Below are 26,349 nucleotides of genomic sequence, written 5' to 3' on the forward strand. Positions count from 1 at the left end.
AACGCCCTGGCCATAGAGAGGGGTTTTTGTTCTTTATTTTGGTTAGACCAGGGTGTTACATTGGGTGGGCGTTCTATGTTCCTTTTTCTATGTTTTTGTATTTCTTTGTTTTGGGCCGTGTGTGGCTGGCACAGCTGAAGTTCGTTGTTGCTGATTGGGAGTCACACATAAGGAGCATGTTTTTCCTTTGGATTTTGTGGGTAATTGTTTCTGTTCAGTGTGTTTCCTGACAGGACTGTTTCTGGTCGTTTTTGTTTCGTTTTTGTAAAGTGTTCTCTTTTTTTTAATTAAAATTCTAATGATGAACACATCCTCTGCTGCACCTTGGTCTAATTCTGACGACGGCCGTTACAGACTGCCGAATTGAGGCAAAGGTAAGAATCTCTGGATTAACAATCTAATGTTGGCTATATGTACTAATGAATAAATTGTCTACATTTATTTAAATGGACAATTCTGTGAACTGTCTTGTGCAAGTTTTTAATTGACACAATACCTGTTAGCAAAGGTGACAGCTAGAGATGATGTGCAGGAGCTTGCAGGGATTTGTAGTTTTGCATGATGTCTACTTTGATGCTAATTAGCATTTTCGAATCTGAGCGTAAATAGAGCTGAATATTTTGATAAAAGTCACCTTGTCTGAGAGAGATTTACATGGTTATCAAAATGTCACGCCAAGGTAAGCTTACAAGAAACACAGCCCTTATTTGAAGTGTTTTCCCTATGGGAAAAATGTATGGTGGAAAAATTATCGGAACCATTTCCCTGTTTGACTGCTAGGTATTGTGGGTATTATGACACCTCCACTCTGGGGCTCTATAGCAGTTGGGCAATTCCATGGAAATAATTATGCTGAGACTCAAAAACCATTGATTTCTAAGTCTAGCAAACCAAACTCTATTCACAAGGACTACTTTCAACAATTTTTTCAGAAAATTTTACAAAAACACATTTACTGGAAGAACTGTGCAGATGCCAAGTTTGGTAACAGAATAAAAGTAAAACCTCCGTTTTTGGAAAAAATGGTCGCATAAAAGAACTATGTTATATATCTGCTCTGAGATTCAAAGATGTCTGCAGACAAAATGGGTGTAAGCTATGACATGAAACCTTGAGTTTGAAAAAAAAAGCAATTTTAGTTATTGAACTGCAGTAAGTGAAGTGGATTTACACCCAGTAACATAATTATAGGAATAGCAGCATGGGTCCCTGATCTTTACTATACATAAATTAATATTTATAAATATGAATGTCATTCTCTTCATGGTGATGTATCCTGAATAGGTACACAAAGATATAAATATGCAATATCCTCCTTTGCATGTTTGGGTACTATGTTACAAACTGGCTATTATTCTAATGCATGTACGATACAGCACAGTACAGCACACTTCATTATAGTACAGTAGAGTTCGGTACAGTAGAGTTCAGAACAGTACGGTACAACCCACTACTGTACTCTAATATGCTCTACTGTATTCGACTGTACTGAACTCTACTGTACTCTACTCCACTGTACTGTGCTGAACTCGACTGTACGGAACTACTGTACTGTACTGAACTGTACTGAACTCTACTCTACTGTGCTTTATTGAACTCTACTGTACTGTACTGAACTCTAATGTATTGTACTGAACTATACTGTACTGTGCTGTACTGAAGTCTACTGAACTCTCCTGTACTGAACGCTACTGTACTGAACGCTACTGTACTGAACTCTACGGTACTCTACTATACTGAACTCTACTGTACTGAACTCTACTGTACTCTACTATACTGAACTCTACTGTACTATTGTACTCTACTTTTATTTACTTTACCTTACCTTACTGTACTCTTCTGTGCTCTATTGTACCTTACTGAACTGTATTTTACTGTACTGAACTCTATTGTACTGTACTGTGGTGTACTGTGCTGAAATCTACTGTACTGAACTCTACTGTACTGAACTCTAGGGTCCTGTACTGTACTGTACTGAACTCTTCTGTACTGTGCTGAACTCTACTGTACTCTACTGTGCTGTACTGAACTCTACTGTACTCTACTGAACTCTACTGTACTGTACTCTACTGTGCTGTACTGAACTCTACTGTACTCTACTGAACTCTACTGAACTCTACTGTACTGTACTCTACTGTGCTGTACTGAACTCTACTGTACTCTACTGAACTCTACTGTACTCTACTGTACTGAACTCCACTGTATTGTACTGAACACTACTGTACTGTGCCGAACTGAACTCTACTGTACAGTACTAAACTCTGCTGTACTGAATTCTACTGTACTGAACTAAACTCTACTAAACTCTACTGTAATGTACTGAACTCTACTGTACTGCAATGACCTCTACTATACTGTACTGTACTGAACTCTATTGCACTGTACTCTACTGTACTCTGCTGAACTATACTGTACTGTACTCTACTGTGCTGTACTGAACTCTACTGAGCTCTAATGCACTCTACTGTACTGAACTCTACTGTACTGCACTGTACTCTACTGTGCTTTACTGAACTCTACTGCACTGTGCTGTACTGAATTCTACTGAACTCTACTATACTAAACTCTACTGTAATGTACTAAACTCTACTGTACTGTGCTGTAATGAACTCTACTATACTGTACTGTACTGAATTCTACTGCAGTGTACTCTACTGTACTGTACTGAACTCTACTGTACTGAATTCTACTGAACTCTACTATACTAAACTCTACTGTGCTGTACTGAACTCTACTGTACTGAACTCCACTGTATTGTACTGAACACTACTGTACTGTGCCGAACTGAACTCTACTGTACAGTACTAAACTCTGCTGTACTGAATTCTACTGTACTGAACTAAACTCTACTAAACTCTACTGTAATGTACTGAACTCTACTGTGCTGCAATGACCTCTACTATACTGTACTGTACTGAACTCTATTGCACTGTACTCTACTGTACTGAACTATACTGTACTCTGCTGAACTATACTGTACTGTACTCTACTGTGCTGTACTGAACTCTACTGAGCTCTAATGCACTCTACTGTACTGTACTGAACTCTACTGTACTGCACTGTACTCTACTGTGCTTTACTGAACTCTACTGCACTGTGCTGTACTGAATTCTACTGAACTCTACTATACTAAACTCTACTGTAATGTACTAAACTCTACTGTGCTGTAATGAACTCTACTATACTGTACTGTACTGAATTCTACTGCAGTGTACTCTACTGTACTGTACTGAACTCTACTGTACTGAATTCTACTGAACTCTACTATACTAAACTCTACTGTAATGTACTGAACTCTACTCTACTGTGCTTTACTGAACTCTACTGTACTGTGCTGTACTGAATTCTACTGAACTCTACTATACTAAACTCTACTGTAATGTACTGAACTCTACGGTACTGTGCTGTAATGAACTCTACTATACTGTACTGTACTGAATTCTACTGCAGTTGACTGTACTGTACTGAACTCTACTGTACTGTACTATACTGTACTGAACTCTACTGAACTGTACTGTACTGAACTCTACTGTACTGAACTCTACTGTATTGTGCTGAACTCTACTGTACTCTGCTGTACTGAATTATACTGAAATGAACTAAACTCTACTGAACTCTACTAAACTCTACTGAACTCTACTGTACTGTGCTGTAATGAACTCTACTATACTGTAATTAACTGAACTATTTTGTACTGTACTGAACTCTACGGTACTGTACTGAAATGAACTCTACTCTACTGTAATGTACTGAACTCTACTTGACTGTACTGAACTCAACTATACTGTACTGAATTGTACTGTACTGAACTATTATACTCTACTTTTCTTTACCTTACTGTACTCTTTTGTGCTTTACTGTACCGTGCTGTACTGTCCAAACTGAAATATTCAGACCAAATTTGAACCCCTCATGGACATCTATGTTTGGGCCAAATCAAGGCCGGTCAGGGCCGGACTAAAAATCCATGTCTGTGGAGGTTGAAATTAAGGCTGGTCCGGACCAGAAAACTACCTCTGTGAACATTGAAATCAAGGCCAGGGCGGAATGACCAAATGTCAACTACTTTTCTATGTCCATGGACGTCCGGTGTCGTGTGTGTGTGTGCTCAGTGGGTGAGGATGCTTGTTACAGTAAATGGAAAGACCGTAGGTGGTAGGTGTCATGGTAGTATAAGCAAGGCTCGAGAGAGCCTTAACTGGACAGAGAGCAGAGAGAGGGGGAGATTGAGGGGTTGTCTAGACTGTTTTCACAGTCTTGCGTTTACCACCCGATGACAGAAAAATTAAGAAAACAGTTATGAGCTGAACACAACAGTGAAAGCGAGGACAGTAGCAGGTGACCCGATTGTGGTTTGTGACTACTATGATTTCCCATTTAAGAAAATTCAATTGCGGTAATTCCGTTACCGATTTGACAATCACTTAATAATTCATAAACAAACTTGATATCAGTAAAAGCACTAACTAATTGGTAGGTCTACTTTTACATGTTACTTCTGTGAACTTTCATTTACCTCCCTCCTCATGAGGGAGAGAGATTAGAAAATATTTTTAAGATATTGGGGCAGAATTACAAGGCCCAAGGCAATGTTTTTTACAAAACTTACAGAAGGCAAATAATTTATCCAAAACTAAATATATGTTGATATCAGTTGGCAGAGGTCTTTACTTCAACATTAATGTGTTTTGATTATGTATTTCTAATACGTTTTAAGACTTTTTCGGGTGGATGTTTTCTAAGACCCCTTTTCTGTCTGTTTTACCAGAAATCAAAGCCTTTACTTTTCCCAGAAATATAGACTGTTAGCTTTCATTTGACAAATACTTTATTATGCTCCTATGAACTTCACATGTTGGTCCTAATGGGGCGTTTTACAAGGAAAAATCTAGACGCGCATCTAGACGTTTAGAATACCAAATCCATGATCTTAAAACTTTTGTTGCATTTTTATGGCCGAAATGTTTAAATATGACGTCATTCGTGTCCACTGTCCATACTTCAACCCATATGAAAATTATTCAAATAGGTATTTTATTTGACTATAGGGTATTCTTGTCTAATGGTAGTGATGCTATATGAAAGAAACTAACTCCACCGTTGTTTAATTGAAGGATATAAATCGGCCTCACCACAAGCCCATATACTCCCATCAGAGAGAGAGAGCTTGCTGCTGCGGAGACCATAGAAGCAAAGATTTTTATAACTAACCCAAGATAGACGAGAGCCTGTCGTTTCCAATGGGAGCAAATTAATCATAGTGGGCAGAACAAGCAAGGAGGTGGCAGAGCCAAGCACGAGCTAGCGAGATCCGCGCTATAACATATATTTGCATATTTGAGTTAGGGAACGCCTACTCAGTGAAGTACGCGTGTGCAATAAGTCAATTCGCCTTTGCGCTCCTTCTAAAGAACGCAATTTTAAAAACTTTAGCAAAGGGTAAAAGCTACACAACTTTGTCCAATCTGTTCGTAACAGATTGTAGTTTTGAAAACAGAAATCTGTATTGAGATAAAATGTTTAATTGATGAGGAAATGTGCAGAATGTCGGCCCAAATCCATTTCGTTCCATCTTCTCCCACTGCCGGCCACTGGGCTTCCTCTCATCATCAAATTTGGTAGTGATTGGAAACGCCAACCGGATGCTTCACATTTGTACATCCCGTGAAATTTCTGGCTCATTTTCTATATGTGCTAGAACTCTTGTGGGCGAGACATTCGATTCATACAGAGCAGCAAAATGGCCGACCGTCAACCAACTGACTTTCCAGAGCTTTAAAAACGAATTATTCTGCACATTAGTTAGCGTTATCATAGTATTTACAAATCAAGAGCACCAACGAGTATATTTCTTTGTTAGCCACATACTTCATTATTCGTTTAGGTTGTTTTTCCATGTTTCCTCAACTAGGATTTCGCACTGAAGCACTTTAGCCACAGCGGATGAAAGGGGAAATAATATTTGCTTCTTTAGCTAGCTAACACGCCAGCTATATTTCATATGTGATTCCTGAGGTGAGTATCATTTAGTTAATATGTCTAAAGTTCGTTAGCTGCATGCATATTCCATAGTTGTAACGCAGAAATGTTCTGTCGACAAAGGTGCTAAAATATAACCAACGTTAGCTAGTTTGCTATGCAACCGAATGGATGTCGTTGCGCGAGTGAGCATCTAGAGAAGTTCTCTTGCCTTTGGATAGATTTACTTCATTCGCGAGCGGAATCAAAGCAATGTAGCTAGTTAACTCCGGAGTCTGGGTCGTAATCTTGCAGTAAATTATGCTGGTATACTTGCATTTTCAAAAATGAAGACGGTGATGTTGTCTTGGTAGTTAGCTCAGCTTAGCAGTTAGCCGTTACAAGATGTCTAGCTAGCTGGTCGATATAGCTAGCTAAATAGCTACGTCTTATTTTATTTACTTTGCTTGGTCGGTGCAAGACCCCGCGTGCACTAAAATATGAATATTGGTTCATTTTCCATTAGCAAGCTAAGCTAACGTTAACTAGCTAACTACCAGTATTATGCGGATAGCTAACTAGCTACTCGGTTTCTTGATCTGAGCCCGTTGTCCGTGTCATGTGTCAATTTTTAGCCCGCCATACCTTCTTAACGATAGCCAACAACCATCGACATGCAGCATTTTTGTTGCCAGCCACGGTTGCTGAATGGCCAACACCAGGGCTCAGCATTAGCAAGCTGCGATTTTCGATAAGTTAGCTAGCTATATTGTTGCACCTTCATACTTGCATAGTTAGCTAGCTATGTTTATTCCCATGCACGAAAGGTTGACATATGTACATGCGTGAAGGATAGCTGTTGCAGCTAACTAGTTACATAAGCCTGCCTCTGACCAGAGCCTCCGAAATCATGACAACTGTGGCCCGTGGCTTTAGCTATGTCACTGAGAAAGAAGGGCCACAAACAGCTGCACACTCATCATTATCAGTTTCGTTTTCCGTTACAGGTCATTTGCAAAGCATTGTCCATTATGTCCACTTAACTCTTATCAATCGTGTGGTGTCATGTCTATTTGTGATGTGCAAACACTGTTTTTGGTTGTAATGCTTGGTTATGGATTCCTTTAGCTACATAACAACCTTATTTAGCATGTCTGGCCTTTAATAAGAAATATTACCTGAATTCTAATAGGTGCGTCAATGCAGCCAGACCCCTTACAACCCCTTACAATCAGATCCCTTTACAATGCTGTCACCAGGGCTATGGTATAGGCCAGGGTTTCCTGGGTGCATGTTTAGTTTTTTTGCCCTAGCACTACACAGCTGATTCAAATAACCAACTCATCATCAAGCTTTGATTATTTGGATCAGCTGTGTAGTGCTAGGGCAAAACCTAAAAGGTGCACCCAAGGGTGGCCCCAAGACTGTGTTTGGGAAACCGTGGTATAAGCTAGCAAACATTAAGACACGTTTTAAAATCTAAATTATGTATTGTTGAAATGGCATGGGCAACTAAGCAACACATTGGTACAATTTAAGGCCAAGTGGCCAACTATAATGCAGGCACTAGGGGTGGGGGTGTTAACATGCTGGGGTAGGAGGGTGAGCAGGCACTAGGGATGGGGTAGGGGGGTGAGCATGCAGGCACTAGGGATGAGGGTGTGAACATGCTGGTATGGGTTTGAACATGCAGGCACTATGGCTGGGGGTGTGAGCATGCTGGGCTGGGGGTGTGAGCATGCTGGGCTGTGGGTGTGGGCATGCTGGGCTGGGGGTGTGAGCATGCAGGCGCTGGGCTGGGGGTGTGTACATGCTGGTCTGGGGTAGGGCTGTGAACATGCTGGTATGGGTGTGAACATGCAGGCACTATGGCTGGGGGTGTGAGCATGCTGGGGTGGGGGTGTGAGCATGCAGGCACTAGGGATGGGGGTGTGAGCATGCAGGCTCTAGGGATGGGGGTGTGAGCATGCAGGCACTAGGGATGGGTGTGGGCACTCGGGATGGGGTGTGAGCATGCAGGCACTAGGGATGGGGTGTGAGCATGCAGGCACTAGGGATGGGGGTGTGAGCATGCAGGCACTAGGGATGGGGGTGTGAGCATGCAGGCACTAGGGATGGGGGTGTGAGCACGCAGGCACTAGGGATGGGGGTGTGAGCATGCAGGCACTAGGGATGGGGGTGTGAGCATGCAGGCACTAGGGATGGGGGTGTGAGCATGCAGGCACTAGGGATGGGTGTGGGCACTCGGGATGGGGTGTGAACTAGAGGTCGACGGATTATGATTTTTCAATACCGATTATTGGAGGACCAAAAAAAGCCGATGCCGATTTTTATATATATATATAACAATAAAAGTAAAAAAAAAAATTTTTTTTTTAATAAATAAATGATAAAATGATTTTTTTTATATATTTTAATTTTTTAAAATATTTTAAACTTTTTTAATAATTAATAACACCCACCAAGTTTGGCCCTCACCAAACTCAGATTTACTATAAGAAATGCTTACGAGCCTGCTGCTGCCTACCATCGCTCAGACTGCTCTATCAAATCATAGACTTAATTATAACATAATAAACACACAGAAACACGAGCCTTCGGTCATTAATATCGTTAAATCCGGAAACTATCATCTCGAAAACAAAATGTTATTCCTGTTACATTGCACAACCTTCAGTTTTATGTCATAATTACGTAAAATTCTGACAAATTACCCAAAGTGTTGCGTATACCCTGACTGTGCAATGAACGCAAAATTACACAATTTCGCCTGGTTAATACTGCCTGCTAACCTGGATTTCATTTAGCTAAATATGCAGGTTTAAAAATATATACTTTTGTGTATTGATTTTAAGAAAGGCATTGATGTTTATGGTTAGGTACAGTCGTGCAACGATTGTGCTTTTTTCGCAAATGTGCTTTTGTTAAATCATCCCCGTTTGGCGAAGTCGGCTGTCTTTGTTAGGAAGAAATAGTCTTCACAGTTCAACAAGCCAGGCGGCCCAAACTGCTGCATATACCCTGACTCTGTTTGCAAGAGAAGTGACACATTTTCCCTAGTTAAAATAAATTCATGTTAGCAGGCAATATTAACTAAATATGCAGGTTTAAAAATATTTACTTGTGTATTGATTTTAAGAAAGGCATTGATGTTTATGGTTGGAGCAACGTGTACCTAAGCGATTATATGCAACGCAGGACAGGCTAGATAAACTAGTAATATCATCAACCATGTGTAGTTAATTAGTGATTATGATTGATTGTTTTTTATAAGATCAGTTTAATGCTAGCTAGCAACTTACCTTGGCTTCTTACTGCATTCGCGTAACCTCGTGGAGTGCAATGTAAAGCAGGTGGTTAGAGCGTTGGACTAGTTAACCGTCAGGTTGCAAGATTGAATCCCTGAGCTGACAAGGTAAAAATCTGTCTTTCTGCCCCTGAACAAGGCAGTTAACCCACCGTTCCTAGGCCGTCATTGAAAATAAGAATGTGCTCTTAACTGACTTGCCTAGTTAAATAAAGGTCGAAATATATATTTTTTAAATCGGCCAAATATACCAATTTCCGATTGTTATGAAAACTTGAAAACGGCCCTAATTAATCGGCCATTCCGATTAATCGGTCGACCTCTAGTTGGTGTGTGAGCATGCTGTGCTGTGCTGGGGTGGGGGTGTGAACATGCAGGCACTATGGGATTGGGGGTGTGAACATGCAGGCACTATGGGATTGGGGGTGTGAACATGCAGGCACTATGGGATTGGGGGTGTGAACATGCAGGCACTATGGGATTGGGGGTGTGAACATGCAGGCACTATGGGATTGGGGGTGTGAACATGCAGGCACTATGGGATTGGGGGTGTGAACATGCAGGCACTATGGGATTGGGGGTGTGAACATGCAGGCACTATGGGATTGGGGGTGTGAACATGCAGGCACTATGGGATTGGCGGTGTGAACATGCAGGCACTATGGGATTGGCGGTGTGAACATGCAGGCACTATGGGATTGGGGGTGTAGTCATTGTTTGTCTGTAAATTGTTCGTATGTAGAAGTTTGTATCTGGAGTAAAAAATAAATAAAGATGCACATTTTATTAAAAAAAATAAGAGCAAGTGTGACCCTGCCTTTTCAACAGGAGTGGGCCTTTAGCCTTTGAAGCTTATGACAAGACCTGAAAACTCCTTCCTTATTACATTGGCTAACAAGGCTTTGAGGGGAGGATAAGCCTGGAATTTCCTGCAGGTTAATTATGTGGATAATTACTGTATGAACAGTACAGCACGTGTCCAGTAATCTTCTGAGACCTAGGTCATGAATCATTTAGCAATTGTGGCGGCACAAGGAACACTGATTGTTCTTAGGACTGTTGCACTAGTTTGTGGTTAGCAATGTGTTTTTCTTCTCTCCCCCAGAAAGGAGTATCAGGAAAGGGAACAGTAGTTCATGGAAGACAAAAAAAGGAAGAAAGAAGACAAAAGGAAAAGGGAAGCCTCTCAGAAGGTAAAGATGTTTCCATGCCAACATCCAACTTTTCACTGAATGATGCTTAAATCAAGGTGGAGAACAAAAATTGCAAGTTTAAATTGTTGCAGTCTTACCATTTTTCTTAGAACTGAAGTTTCCACACAAGTGCTCTGATGACCCAGATTATAGGCTACATGATCTCACCTAGTTGTGATGGCCTGGCCAGCTGGGGCACATTCAGTTTTTCAAAGTTGTATGCAATACACACAAGTCTCAACAAATTACATTTAATGACTAGGTCTTGTTATGCCTGGCACTCTGTCCAGACCACAGTACTCTTTTAACGAGTCAATGCTACACATTTTACTGGTTTTCATCGGCCACCTGTGTAGGGATGGGCATTTGAAATGATTTAAGTTTGATTAATATCATTATTTTTTTCAGTTATCTGTACTTTGGAAATCCATGTGTTTTAAAGAGATTTTTTTTAAATTGTATTTTGTATCATTTTTACTTGAACGGAGACTTGCTTACGTGACTCGAGAGGGCCGCTGGGCTGCACGGAGAGAGGGGGGGGGGGGGCAGCCAAACCGACTCGAGATAGTTAGACCAACTTCTTGCTGCCATAGGTTATCTATCGTACCATCTGGTAGTGCCTGTCTTGACATCCTCAAATCGTTGTAAAGAAGCTAGCTAGCTACATTAACCAGCTGTTAGCCAGCTAGCAAGCTACAGTAGCAAGGCTATTTGAGGCTCTTGCTGCACTCCCCGTCCTATGTCTACAATAACTCCATTCATATGAAACAGCCTACCTGTTGGTGGATCATTGTAGTCAACTCCTTCTCATTTAGCGAACTTTATTCCGTAAATGTAATTCTGTTTTGCATTGATTAGAAATCTCCCTCTTCACTTGCTACACATGAAGCCTCTGACTGTAGCACCGTTTTGATTGACCGACAGTAACAACAAGCTACACGTGTGAAGGCTACAGGGTGACTGTTTTTTTTTTTTTATGGGGCACACTCATAAAACTCATAACATTTTAAATGTAACGCTTTATCCTTATCGGCTATGTAGCAATGTCATATATCATTTTATTGAATTTTAGGCAAAGCCTTTAAAATAAATTATACTTTCCCAAGTAATCTAACGTCCGTTCGGATATTTGAGTACTCAAATAACCGTGCCCATCCCTACCCCTGTGTAGTTCAAACAATGCTGTTTATGATTCATGAATGAGTAAGAATATGCACATTCATGTTTTCTTGCCATTTTATTGTAATATTTCCATATTTGGCAACTGATGTATGTTTGTCTTGTTTCAGGTTGCAGAGCAAAAAAACAAAGGTGAGCAGTATCTTTATATCCTCTGCTAGATTCACCTGGTTGCTATGTTCACAAGGTCCCACCTGTTTCTGTCAGCTTATGCCTGTCTTGTCATTCTCAACGCTAGCAATTTTTGTGTTTGAGTCTTATTCCTTCAGTTTGTTTATAAGTTCTCGTAGACAGATGCACGTAACATAAATGGTAACATCTGTCGACAAAGTTTTGGATAGTACTACTGAGAAAATTTGTTCCAGTATGCAGATTTTTCATTACTGGTTGTTTGGACAAATCAGTATTTCGCAGGTGCTCGCTTCTTTCGAATTTTGTAAGGGGAGGGTACATTGGCCCGAAACTGGCTGAGTTTCCGTTTAGAGGGGTGGAGACCTTGCTAGTCTCTTCAGTACATTTTCTAACATGTACGTCTCTCCCCAGAACTTCATCAAGCATCTGACACAGTTATGAAAGATTTTAGTTCTGGGTGTCCTAGATTGTTTGTTTATGCTGTTGGTTTTGTGCGTTGTAACTGCAGTGACACACTATCCAGTAGATAAACAACAGTTTCTTTCCCTCTTCTGTCATTCTCACAAGTAGTTGAATATTGGAATACATTTGGAAAGTATTGGCATGTACCAGTCAAAAGTTTAGACACACCTACTCATTCCAGGGTATTTCTTTATTTTTTACTGTTTTCTACATTGTAAAATAGTATTGAAGACATAAACTATGAAATAACACAGGGAATCATGTAGTAACCTAAAAGTGTTAAACAAATCCAAATATATTTTAGATTCTTTAAAGTAGCCACCCCTTGCCTTTATGACTGCTTTGCACACTCTTGGCATTCTCTCAACCAGCTTTGAGGTAGTCACCTGGAATGCATTTCAATTGACAGGTGGGCTTTGTTAAGTTTATTTGTGGAATTTCTTTCCTCAATGCGCTTGAGCCAATCAGTTGTGTTGTGACAAGGTAGGGGTGGTATACAGAAGATATCCCTATTTGGTAAAAGACCTAGTCCATATTATGGCAAGAACAGCTCAAATAAGCAAAGAGAAACGACAGTCCATAATTTCTTTAAGATATGAAGGCCAGTCAATCTGGAAAATGTCAAGATCTTTGAACGTTTCTTCAAGTGCAGTCGCAAAAACCAGGTGCTATGATGAAACTGGCTCTCATGAGGACCGCCACAGGAAAGGAAGACCCAGAGTTACCTCTGCTGCAGAGTTAGAGTTAACTCATTAGAGTTAACTGCACCTCAGATTGCAGCCTAAATAAATGCTTCACAGAGTTCAAGTAACAGACACATCTCAACATCAACTGTTCAGAGGAGACTGTGAATCAGGCCTTCATGGTCGAGTTGCTGCAAAGAAACCACTACTAAAGGACACCAATAATAAGAAGAGACTTGCTTGGGCCAAGAAACACGAGCAATGGACATTAGACTGGTGGAAAACTGTCCTTTGGTCTGGTGAGTCCAAATTAGAGATTTTTGGTTCCAACCGCCTACTCTGTGTCTTTGTGAGACGCAGAGTAGGTGAACGGATGATCTCTGCATGTGTGGTTCCCACCGTGAAGCATGGAGGAGGTGTGGGGGTGCTTTGCTGGTGACACTGTCTGTTTTATTTACAATTCAAGGCACACTTAACCAGCATGGCGACCACAGCATTCTACAACGATACACCATCCCATCTGCTTTGCGCGACTAGCATTTGTTTTTCAACTGGACAATGACCGAAAACACACCTCCAGGCTGTGTAAGGGCTATTTGACCAAGGAGAGTGATGGAGTGCTGCATCAGATGACCTGGCCTCCACAATCACCTGACCTCAACCCAATTGAGATAGTTTGGGATGAGTTGGACCGCAGACTGAAGGAAAAGCAGCCAACAAGTGCTCAGCATATGTGGGAACTCCTTCAAGACTGTTGGAATGGCAATCCAGTTGAAGCTGATTGAGAGACGTGTGCAAAGGGTGGCTACTTTGAAGAATCTAAAATATAAAATATTTTTTGATTTGTTTAACACTTTTTGTAGTTACTACATTCCATGTCTTATTTCATAGTTTTGATATCTTCACCATTATTCTACAATGTAGAAATTTGTCAAAATCAAGAAATCCTTGAATGAGTAGGTGTGTCCAAACCTTTGACGGGTACTGTATTTGAAATATTCTCAACTGCACAGACAAGTGTTTTTTTCGATTACAAATGTTGAAATACTGCATGCATTTGAACCCAGTTCTGTATGGCCCTAGGGGAAATAAGTAGAAAATAGTTTCAAATTAGGCTTGGGCGGTATCCAGATGGTCATACCGACCTTGTGCCATCCCGGGATATTTGGTAATACCGGCACTGAACACAATGGCCTCTTGCTGTTATTTGAAGTTTAGCAATGCTAACAAGTACTTGTAAAATCCTATAGTGAATATTAGCTAAATGCTAAAGAGCGCATTGCTAACATTTTATACAGTCTGACAAACTATTTGCAGGACAGACATCGCATAAAGTTATACAAGTAATAAAAAAGCATGCTACTCACAGTTTGCTGCACACCCAAAACAAATATTAGATATATTAGGCTCTTGATCCAGGAGGGGATTCTCTGCTGTTACCAAGAGAAGCTTGATTTAGTGGAAAGCTAACCGCTACATTAGCAAACCATATGCACAACTGCAGTGCATTTAGCACATTTTAGACAGTTAACTTAATAGTTATAAGATACTGTATCTAGCTGGCAAACATTTAGTTGTAATTTTCATACTCTAACTAGATCACTGTTCTGCAGCACACAGCAGGTTAAGTGACTGAAGGCTCAGGTCTCCCATGGTTGTGTGCTTGTAAACAAACACCATGTGACTGGGGACTACCAGCAAGCTTCATAATGTGACTGGTGAAATCAACAACACTTATCTGCTTGAAAACCTTCAAATGTCGCTGAGTTAAAGCAGTTCTGCATGAAAGAGTAGGCCAAAATTCCTCCACAGTGATGTGAGCGACTGATCAACAAATACACAAAGCATTTTGTTGTAGTCATTTCAGCTAAAGGTGGCACAACCAATTAATGGGGTAATTACTTTTTCACACAGGGGAATTGGGTGTTGCGGAACTTTGTTAATTAAATAAGTATAATATATATTTTTTGATATTTGTAGACTCCAGTTCCCTTTATCTAATATTAGGATTTAGTTGAAGATTTAACATTCAGAATCAAAAATATCCAAACTAGAGAAAATCAGAAGGGGGGAAATACTTTTTCACGGCACTGTATATTCGGCCACATTATTTGAAATATGCATTTATTTGAACCCCGGTCTGGCCTGTTTAGTTGCATTCAACAAAAATGTGTCTAATGAATTTAACCCAACCCCCCCAGAGGTGTGGGGGGCTGCCTCTGTTGTTGGTGGGTGGTTGTTGGTGGGTGGTTGTTGGTGGGTGCTTGTTGGTTGTGTTGGTGGGTGGTTGTTGGTTGTGTTGTGGTTGTGGTTGTTGGTGGGTGGTTGTTGGTGGGTGGTTGTTGGTGGGTGGTTGTTGGTGGGTGGTTGTTGTGGTTGTTGGTGGTGGGTTGTGGTTGGTGGTTGTGGGTTGGTGGTTGTGGGTTGGTGGTTGTGGGTGGTGGTGGTTGTTGGTTGTGGTTGGTGGTTGTGGTTGGCGGTGGTTGTTGGTTGTGGTTGTTAACTGCCTTCAAGGTCAGAACAGCAGAATTGTTTTTCATCTCGCGGATTTGAACAAACAACCTTTTCATTACTGTCCCAACAGTCTAACCACTAGGCTACCCGCTGCCCTTATTTCAAATGAAGATGATGTCTACATGCAATGCTGTACACTGAGTGTACAAAACATTAAGAACCCCTTCCTAATATTGAGTTGCACCCCTTTTGCCCTCAGAACAGCCTCAATTTGTCAGGGCATGAACTCTTCAAGGTGTCAAGTGTTCCACAGGGATGCTGGCCCATGTTGACTCCAATGCTTTCCTCAAGTTGGCTGGATCTCCTTTTGGGTGGTAACCCATTCTTGATGCACACATTGTTGTGCATGAAAAACCCAGCAGTGTTGCTGTTGACACAAACCGTTGCTCCTGACACCTACTACCATACCCAGTTCAAAGGCACTTAAATCTTTTGTCTTGCCCATTCACCCTCTGAATGACACATACACGTCTCGAGGCTTATAAATCCTTCTTTAACCTGTCTCCTCCCCTTCATCTACACTGATTTGAAGTGGATTTAACAAGTGACATCAATAAGGGATCATAGCTTTGACCTGGATGCGCCTGGTCAGTCTGTCATGGAAAGAACAGGTGTTTTTTAATGTTTTGTACACTGTTTATTATCCGTTAGGACATTTCCTTCGATTTTCATATCACTATTTCTTTCCTCTATGCACCTTAATGACTTCTATACATCTTCTCCTTCGCCATGCAGTGTCAGAATTGACCAAGCCCTCGTCCACCCAGTCTCCTGCCGCCCCCAGCTCTGCTTCCCCCAGCCCTGGACCCACCCCCTCGGCATCCCCCTCCCCTGCCACCGCGGCTGCAGGCGTCGCCCCCCCCCAGGGTGGGAACAATGCGAAGCGGCCGGCGGTGGCCAACGGACAGCCCCCCGCAGCAGGCACCCAGGCCTCCCAGCGCTACATGCCCCGCGAAGTGCCCCCGCGATTCCGCTGCCAGCAAGACCACAAAGTGCTACTGAAGAGGGGCCAGCCGCCGCTGTCCTCCATGCTACTGGGGGGAGGCACCGGAGGAGGGGGAGACTGCCCCAATGCAACCATGGCTGCTGCCTCAGGTGGGTGTCCCGACATGGAGCATCATGCAAGTTTAGGCTCTGTTCAAATACTTTAAAAGTGAATCCTATACCTTCCTATTTCATTCTTGGATATAATATTTTGGTCTAAAAATGTTTTTTTCCTGTGTCCAGACTTAAACAATTGGGCAACAGTAGATGTTTATTTAACCTTCCATTTTAATAATGTGCTTTTATGTTGTTTCCCTTCCAGATACTAGTCCAGGCTATGTGGGTCCAGCTGCACCCTCACTGCCCCTCACCTCATCCTCATCAATCGCTGCTTCTTCTACTACTTCTTCCAATTATGCAAATTCCACGTGGGGGGTTGGCTCTGGCAGCCTGCCCTCCTCTCAGGGCAGGGAGAAGGTCATCGTGGACGGCTCGGACCTGGAGGAGTGGCCTAGCATTGCCGTTGGCGACGGGAACGGAGCAGGAGGAGGTGAAGCTTCGGGGACAGGAAGTGGTAGTGCTTCGTCGGGTGAGGGCGGTGGTGGAGTGCCGAACAGCAGTGCCTCGTGGAAAGGTGGCGATCCTGGCAGTCCCCCATCACCCACTTCCTCGTTCTCAATGCCCAATGAATGTATGCTGTCCGTCAGTGTGGTATGGGGATCTGCTGCCTCACAGGGTCCTCCAGGGGCATCATTGCCCTCCATTCCCAAAGCCTCCCCTCTGCCAGTGGGCCCTGATGGCTCCCTTGGTGGCAGTGGGGTGATCCCTGGTGCCAACTTCAACCCAAATGCCAACCCTTCCGCCTGGCCTGCCCTGGTGCAGCAGGATGGGGCTGGGGAAGCTTCCTCTGAGGGTGGCCCCCCCCCTTCCCTTCTCCAGAGCCTGGCTGGGTCTCTGTCTGCCCCGGGCCTGGGAAACCCACCTCTAGCTGTGAATCAATCCGCTCATCAGCACCAACTTCACCAAATGCAATCCAGAGACAGAGAGCACCCTTCGGATGGGGGTTGGGGTGGAGCGGCACTGGAGACCGGAGCAGGACCAAAAAACGAGGGCACAGGGGAGGGAGCCGATACAGACTGTGGGGGAGGAGGCAATGGTGGAGAGAACCTCGCTGCCTCCCAAACCTCATCCTCCTCTTGGGGAGGCCAGCCTTTCCCTGCTGCTAACTCCAAAATGGGTGCCTCAAGAACTGATGGTTGGGAAGGGGGAGCTGCTGAGGGTGGTGGAGGCTCGGGGTGGAAGTACAGCGCTCAGGGGGGTAGTGGAGGGAAATCCTGGGGCGCTGGAAGTGGGGGTAGCACTCAAACCCCCGGGGTATCTCAGGGAGGGGGTGCAGGAGGAGAGCGAGGGTCTTCAGTTGGAGACTGGGGAGGTAATTCAGGTGGGATGGGTGGAGGTGGAAATCCAGGAGGGGAGGCTGGTGGTGTCGGAGGCCGCAGCAGTAGCAGCAGCAGCAGTGGGGGCAGCAACCCCCCTGCCGCCTCTTCCTCTCCGACAACATCCACCACTACGACAAGAGCTTGGGACAATCAGAAGGGGGACGGAGGGGCAGGTGGGGACACAGGGGAGTGGGGGGGAGGCAAGGGCGGTAGGGGAGGTAATTCATACAGCGGTGGGGGAAACTCCAGAGGCGGCGGCGGCAATCAGCACCACGGGTACGGTCACCACCGATATTCCCACCCCCCGCCGCCCAACCCTGACGTGGCCTTACAGGCAATGCTCAGCCGCAGTGACCTGGACCCGCGCGTCCTCTCCAACACGGGCTGGGGCCAGACCCAGATCAGACAGAACGTGGCCTGGGACCTAGAACCAGGAAAAGGGGGGCCTGGGTCGTCTGCTTCATCCCAAAACGCTCCAACTCCCATGTGTCCATCTTCTCAATACTCCACTGGCTCTGCTTCAACTACTGATCCAATGGCTCCTACCCCTCTCCCTGGCTCAGCTCCCAACCTGAACTCCAACCCTTCCCTGGGGACCTCTGGTGGCTCCGGGGAGGGCTGGGAGAGTGGTAACAATGGCAGCAGTAGTGGCAGCAACTCCATGCCCAACCAAGGGCCACCGCCCCTGGGCTCCAACATGAGAAACCCTCCTGGCGTCACTCAATCTGGGTCAATGACCACTGGAGCGGGTATGGGAGGAGGCGGTGGCCTTGGACCAGGCCAGGGGAAGCCTACAGGAGGCTGGGGTGGCGTAGGACCAGGGGAGAGTCAAGGAAAAGGATGGGGGAACGAAGGGTCGGAGTGGGGTGGAGGGAGGGAACGCAGTAGAGGTGGTGGAGGAGGGTGGGGAGATAATGGACAACAGGGTAACCAAGGTGGAGGAGGAGGAGGAGGAGGAGTTGGTGGTTGGGGAGGCGGCCAGGAGGAGAAGGGGACAGGAGGAGGCTGGAAGGAGATGGGGCGGGATGGAGGAGGGTGGGGTGGGCAGAGGGACAGGGGTGGGGGGAACTGGGGAGAGCGAGAGCCTAAATCCAGCGGTGGAGGATGGGGAGAGGATAGGAAAGGAGGTGGTGGAGGTAACTCCGGTGGGGGAGACTCAGAAGTTGGTACGTGGGGTAGCTGGGAAGAGGGAGCCCCGAGGAGATCCTGGGGGGCAGGAGGTACGGGTGGGGGGGGCGGAGGAGGGGTGGGGGGGGACATGGGATGCACCAAACCCCACCAGGGGCGTTGGGGTGGAGGTGGGAAGATGCACCCATCACCGATGCCTAACAGCCAGACGGCTTCTGTGAAAGGCGCCATGGCATCGCAGCAGCAGCAACAACAATCACAGCCCCAGCAGCCCCCACCGCAACAAGCGCTGGAACCGGGAGGAGGGGGCTGGGTGAGACAACCGGGCCCCCAGCACCAGAACCAAAGCAGCTCAGGCTGGACTGCTGGTCCCATCCCCAGTGGCCCTGGGGGAGAAGGGCCAGAGTCCAGCGGATGGGAGGAACCTTCACCGCAATTCATTAGCCGGAAGATGGACATTGACGATGGGACGTCGGCTTGGGGAGACCCCAGCCAGTTTAATAACAAGACTGTCAACCTGTGGGAGAAGAATGGTACTCCTGCTGGTCATCAGCCAGAAATGCAGGGCCAGGGACAAGGACCACCGACCCAACAGCAGCAGGGGCCACCAGCTCTACAGCAGCCTGGACCTGGGAGGCAGCCCACTGGGATGGGAGGCAGGGACATCAACCCTGGGCCTGGGAGGCAGCCCACTGGGATGGGAGGCAGGGACATCAACCCTGGGAAAGCTCCAGGGATGGGTAAGAGACTAGCTGTTGGGCTAATGTGCTATACTTTATGATGATTCTGAGCTGTTCGTATTGATGTGTGAATACAAGATGTAGCCTATTACTTATCTTATAGACATGTGGAGTGGAAGGATTGATGTTAAATCCATAATTGATATACCTTTAAATCTATTTTCCTATACATTTTTTGGTAACACTTTACCATAAGGTTCCATTTGTATAATTATGTTATTAATGATTATTTAATCATTTGTAAATGCATCAGAAATGGGGATTCAAATTTTGGTCAGTTTTGCTGCTGACTAACGGACCCTCATTAACTGGTTAACCTCTCTTGGGTGTGGGGGACACTATTCAACAGCCAGTGAAATAGCAGGGCGCCAAATTCAAAATGACAAAAATCTCATAATTCAAATTTCTCAAACATACAACTATTATATCCCATTTTAAAGATAAGATTCTCATTAATCCAACCCAATTGTCCGATTTCAAAAAGGCTTTACGGCGAAAGCATAGCATTAGATTGTTAGCACATCACCTTGACAAGAAAAAACACTCAGCCATTTTCCAAGCAAGGAGAGGCGTCACAAAAACCAGAAATACAGCTAAAATGAATCACTAACCTTTGATCTTCATCAGATGGCACTCATAGGACTTCATGCTACACCATACATGTATGTTTTGCTCGATAAAGTTCATATTTACATCAAAAACCCCATTTTACATTGGCGCATGATGTTCAGAAAATGTATTGCCTCAAATTTCCTGTGATTGAGCACATCAATTTACAAGAATACTCATCATAAACGATGATAAACTTTACAACAGTTATTGAAAGAATTATAGATACACTTCTCCTTAATGTAACCGCTGTGTCAGATTTCAAAATAGCTTTACGGCAAAAGCACATTTTTCAATATTCTGAGTACAGAGCTCAGCCATCAAAGCAAGCTATACAGTTACCCGCCAAGTTCTGGAGTAAAAAAAAGTCAAATAGTATTATAAATCTTCACTTACCTTTTGATCTTCGTCGGAATGCACTCCCAGGACTCCCACTTCCACAATAAATGTTTGTTTTGTTCGATATACTCCATATTTATGTCCAAATACCTCCGTTTTGTTTGCGCGTTCAGTCGAGTTATCCAAATGCGCCATGCTTGAGCATTTTGTTGAGACGAAAAGTCCAATAAGTTATACTACAGTTTGTAGAAACATGTCAAACAATGTATAGCATCAATCTTTAGGATGTTTTTATCATACATCTTCGATAATATTCCAACCGGACAAATCCTTTGTCTTCAGAAAGGAAAATGAAATCACCTCCCACTGACGGCCACACGCATGAATGATCTAATGGCACTCAGCCAGACACCTGGTTGAAATGACTGTCATTCCCTTCCAGGTCACAGTAGAAGCCTGTAACAACGTTTTAAAGACTGTTGACATCTAGTGGAAGCCGTAGGAACTGCAAAATGACCCCTAAGTCACTGTAGTTTGAATAGGGAATCAATTAAACTACAAGCCTCAGATTTTCAACTTCCTGGTTGGATTTTTCTCAGGGTTTTGCCTGCCATATGAGTTCTGTTATACTCACAGACATCATTCAAACAGTTTTAGAAACTTGTGTTTTCTATCCAAATCTACTAATAATATGCATATCCTACCTTCAGAGTCTGAGTAGCAGGCAGTTTAATTTGGGCACGCCTTTCATCCGGACGTCAAAATACTTCCCCCTACCCTAGAGAAGTTAACAAACGGTTATATTTTCTTCAAACAGTAAAATGGCGTGACCAACAGAAAATACTATCAAGCGATGTGTATATAATGTTGAGATGCTTATTTCACCGCCCTAACAATGGTAGTCGTCCCAAGGCTGGAAGGCAGGTGACACAGAAACGCATTTGGCTTGTTTTAGACAGATTTCGCTGCGAGTCGAACCTCTCCCTTCGCCTTTTCCGGACATTTTTGATTAAGAGCTTAATGGAACGTTCAACAGTAGCAAGCATATCGTCTTACAGACAAAATGCTACAGCCTATGATTGAACATGCAACTCCTGTAATGAAGCTGCTAATAAAAAGTAATTTCCCGCAATTTAGAAACACCGTACCTAATGTAAGCTGTTCCATATGTGACATCTGCGTTACAAATGTAGCAAGATGGGGAATCTGTAACAACAACTAGGATGCGTTGCCAATATGACAAGGATTGTGCGTTTGACTTCTGGACAATGAAAGTTGATATGAAAACCAATAGAACAGTTAAGAAATGCTGGTTAATGGCATCAGGAATTCTTTCTAAAATAATTGCCTCCATGTTTCTATGGATAGATTTTTGCAAGGCTACTTTGAAGCAAAGTAAGACATGCCTCATTATTTGAAGTAAAGTAAAAATGTTCAGCTTTCAAATAATAACTGCCTCAAGCTCACATTGCAAAGTGGTGGGTGACGCGCTGGTGGCATGCCTACTGTTGACTATAGCCTATATACTCAAATGGCAAATGAGAGGTGCGCTTTAATTGAGAGTTGAGATTGAGAAATAGAAATAGCTCCCTTTTTTTTAATCGTGGTCGTCAACGTTTTTAACACATGATTGCATTTAGAATTGTTATTTGTTGCGAAATGACTGGGCTTACAAAGGCAGGTTGTACTCCAGTGAGGAACTGCTCTGGCGCTGTCTGACAGGTGGTAGGCTATTCTGCTCCTCAAACTAGGCTCTGTATGCTGTCTGACAGGTGGTAGGCTATTCTGCTCCTCAAACTAGGCTCTGTATGCTGTCTGACAGGTGGTAGTCTATTCTGCTCCTCAAACTAGGCTCTGTATGCTGTCTGACAGGTGGTAGGCTACGCCGCTCCTCAAACTAGGCTCTGTATGCATGTGATAAATAAGATGCATGATGACTAACGGAAATACACACGTGGCAATTGAATTCCACCAAATTATGCAAATTAACCTATACGATAAGCATGACCGGTCAAATGTTTTTTCGGCGGCTTGCCTATTAAAGGTTAACTGTTAACATCCCTAATTATAAACCATTTAATAAACGGTCACATAGCATTGGTTAATAAAATAGTGCAATAACTGGTCAGTGTTTGCCAAATGGTGAGCCAATTATTTACTTCTAGTTAACCATTTTATAAATGCACTTATAAGACCTTATTTTCAATAGTTGCATATTTGACCAATACTTATTTTCCCACTTTTGGGTGCGCTGCATTGTTGCCCTGTCCCAGGAACAGAAGAGGTTGGTAATCATGATGTGTCTTGACCCACCTTTGAAACCATGATCCCTAGCCAAATTTTACATCCAGGATGTTATTCAATCATCATTACTAACATATTACTGCTTACCAGATTATATTAACACACTTACCACATTTCTGTGATAGTCCCAAATATGGCGAACACCCTGATGTGAAATGGTACCATTGCTTAGTGAAACAGTGCAGGAGGCATCCTGTCACAACTTTGAATGTTTTGGTCTTCATACCCACCATTCATTGATTGAAAATGTTTAAGAAAGTGTTGAATCTTCTCTCATTATTTATTTATTTATATATATATATATATATATATATATATATATATATATATATATATATATATATATATATATATATATATATATATATATATATATATATATATATAGTGATGAATCCCCAATACTACCTATAAGTACATTGTCTAAGCTCTTAGTGACCTCTCAAATCATCTACAAATGATTTACTTCTAAGTATACCTTATTTTTAAGTGACAGACCTATAAACATTTATAAATGAGTTATCAACATAACTGCTTAAAGTATACCTTATGCCACTTACCTTGATGTCCACCTCACCAACAAACTATCATGATCCAAACACACAGACAGTCATGAAGAGGGCACGACAAAGCCTATTCCCCCTCAGGAGACTGAAAATATTTGGCATGGGTCTTAAGATCCTCAAAGTTCTACAGCTGCACCATCGAGAGAATCCTGACATTGCATCACCGCCTGGTATGGCTATTGTTCGTCATCCGACTGCAAGGCACTACAGATGGTAATGCGTATGGCCCTATACCAGGCGGTGTTCTCTGCTACCGCACAGCGAGCGTACCGGAGGGCAAAGTCTAGGTCCAAAAGGCTCCTTAACAGCTTCTACCCCTAAGCCATAAGACTGCTGAACAGTTAATCGAATGGCTACCCAGACTATTTGCATTGTAGCTGCTGCCACTTGCTGTCTATTATCTGTGCATAGACACTTTACCCCTTCATACATGTACATATTACCTCAATTACCCCGTCTAACCTGTACCCCCGCACATTGACTCGGTACCGGTACACCCTGTATATAGCCTCGTTATTGTTAGTTTACTTATTTTTCTTAACTGCGTTGTTGGTTAAGGGCTTGTATGTAAGCATTTCACAGTAAGGTCTACCTGTTGTATAGATTTGGCAATCCACTGACCATTAACAAATGAGTTACCAACATTTTATAACTGCTGAAGATGTATCTTTAAAGAAAGTGGGAACCTACTGACCGTTTATGACTGACCGGCTCGATTCAGTCTTATGTAGCAAAATTTGAAATTTGTGTTTTACATTGGATAAAATTAGACTCAGAGCTAGAAAATTATATATCATACACTACAGTTGAGGTACAATGGGAAAGTAATTCTGCTTTGAAAGTTGATAAACTTGAAACCTCACTTTTGACAAAATGGCCTTTGAATGTTTTGGTACATACTGGAGAGCTCTTCTTTGTCTACACCCATTCAGCATCGTTCACACTTAAAAAAAAAAAATGTTTAAGCTTTGGCTGCACCCATCTCAAGGATTCACATGTGAGGCTATGTACTAAAAAAAAATAAGATCTCAAGACTAACAACTGGTTTATACTACGGGTGTGTTTGTAAATTCAATCTGGAGTGCCAGAGTGCTCTGGGCGTTCGTAAACTCAGAGCGTTGTCAGATTGGCTGTTTGTAAATTTGGAGTGTTTCACTCTCGGAGCGCACACTAGATGCTCTGGCCTAAAAATAGGGTTGATCCAAGCCTTCTGACCTACCAGCAGTCAAGCACCCAAGCTAACTGGCTAATGTTAGCTAGCTTGCTAGCAACTTCGACACATGAGAGAACAGCTCACTCTGACCATTTACTCACCCTAGCAGAGCTGGTTAGGCTGTTTTTATGTTATCCAGAGCGTTGGTGACTGTGCTGTGCTGCTGGCAACAATTTAATTCCACTCTTTTTTTTGCCAAAGTTTACTGACACTGGCCGTATTCAACAGGTGTTGAGCGTTCGGAAATTTGTCGGTTATTCTGCTCTCTTGCACATTTGGACGAGAGTGCTCTGAAATCAGAGTAGATAGCCAGAGCGAATTTACCAGCTACATCTATCAACAGTTGTCGCAGTAACATCTTAAACATTCTATTGAAATAGTTATTTGCATATTGGAGTCTCTTGTTTAGACATCTAGCTAGCTAAACAATGAACCCCATAATTCCAACTCATGTTTTTTTACATTTGTTTATTTAACCTCTTACATCTGGAACGTCTGCTCCAATATCCAATGATGGGCGGGGCGCGAAATACAAACTCCTCTAAAATCTGAACTTCCATTTTTCAAACATATGACTATTTTACAGCTATTTAAAGACAAGACTCTCGTTAATCTAACTACACTGTCCGATTTCAAAAAGGCTTTACAGCGAAAGCAAAACATTAGATTATGTCAGCAGAGTACCCACCCAGAAATAATCAGACACCCATTTTTCAAGCTAGCATATAATGTCACAAAAACCCAGAAGACAGCTAAATGCAGCACTAACCTTTGATGATCTTCATCAGATGACACACCTAGGACATTATGTTATACAATGCATGCATGTTTTGTTCAATCAAGTTCCTATTTATATCAAAAAACAGCTTTTTACATTAGCATGTGACGTTCAGAACTAGCATACCCCCCGCAAACTTCCGGGGAATTTACTAACAGTTTACTAAATTACTCACGATAAACGTTCACAAAAAGCATAACAATTATTTTAAGAATTATAGATACAGAACTCCTCTATGCACTCGATATGTCCGATTTTAAAATAGCTTTTCGGATGAAGCACATTTTGCAATATTCTAAGTACATAGCCCAGCCATCACGGGCTAGCTATTTAGACACCCGGCAAGTTTAGCCTTCACCAAAATCGGATTTACTATAAGAAAAATGGTCTTACCTTTCCTGTTCTTCGTCAGAATGCACTCCCACATCAATTTACAGAAATACTCATCATAAACGTTGATAAAATATTAAACTGTTATTCAAAGAATTATAGATACACTTCTCCTTAATGCAACCGCTGTGTCATATTTCAAAAAAACTTTACAGCGAAGCACACTTTGCAATAATCTGAGTACAGCGTTCAGACACGAAACCAAACCCGCCATTTTGTGGAGTCAATAAAACTAGATATAACTACTGTAGTTGTATTTACTGTTTTTGTTTAATATTTCTCTCTCAATATATGCGGGTATTTCTGAGTGACCTTTTTAGTCTTGTATCCAGAAGTTGAATGTCTGGCTTACCTGAAACTGCTTTGATTCAGAATGTCTCCCTCCCTGATGGAAGAACTTGTACTGAATGATTTTTATCTCAGCCAACCAT

At 42.9% G+C, this 26,349-nt stretch overlaps 1 pseudogene; it reads left to right on the top strand.

The window, feature by feature from the left end:
- The first annotated feature begins 7,656 nt into the window (after positions 1-7,656).
- The window catches only part of LOC115152700 (trinucleotide repeat-containing gene 6B protein-like), a 46,793-nt pseudogene continuing 28,100 nt past the window's right edge, over positions 7,657-26,349 (top strand).

This window comes from Salmo trutta, chromosome 18 (genome assembly GCF_901001165.1).
Source record: "Salmo trutta chromosome 18, fSalTru1.1, whole genome shotgun sequence".
Lineage (NCBI taxonomy): Eukaryota > Metazoa > Chordata > Actinopteri > Salmoniformes > Salmonidae > Salmo > Salmo trutta.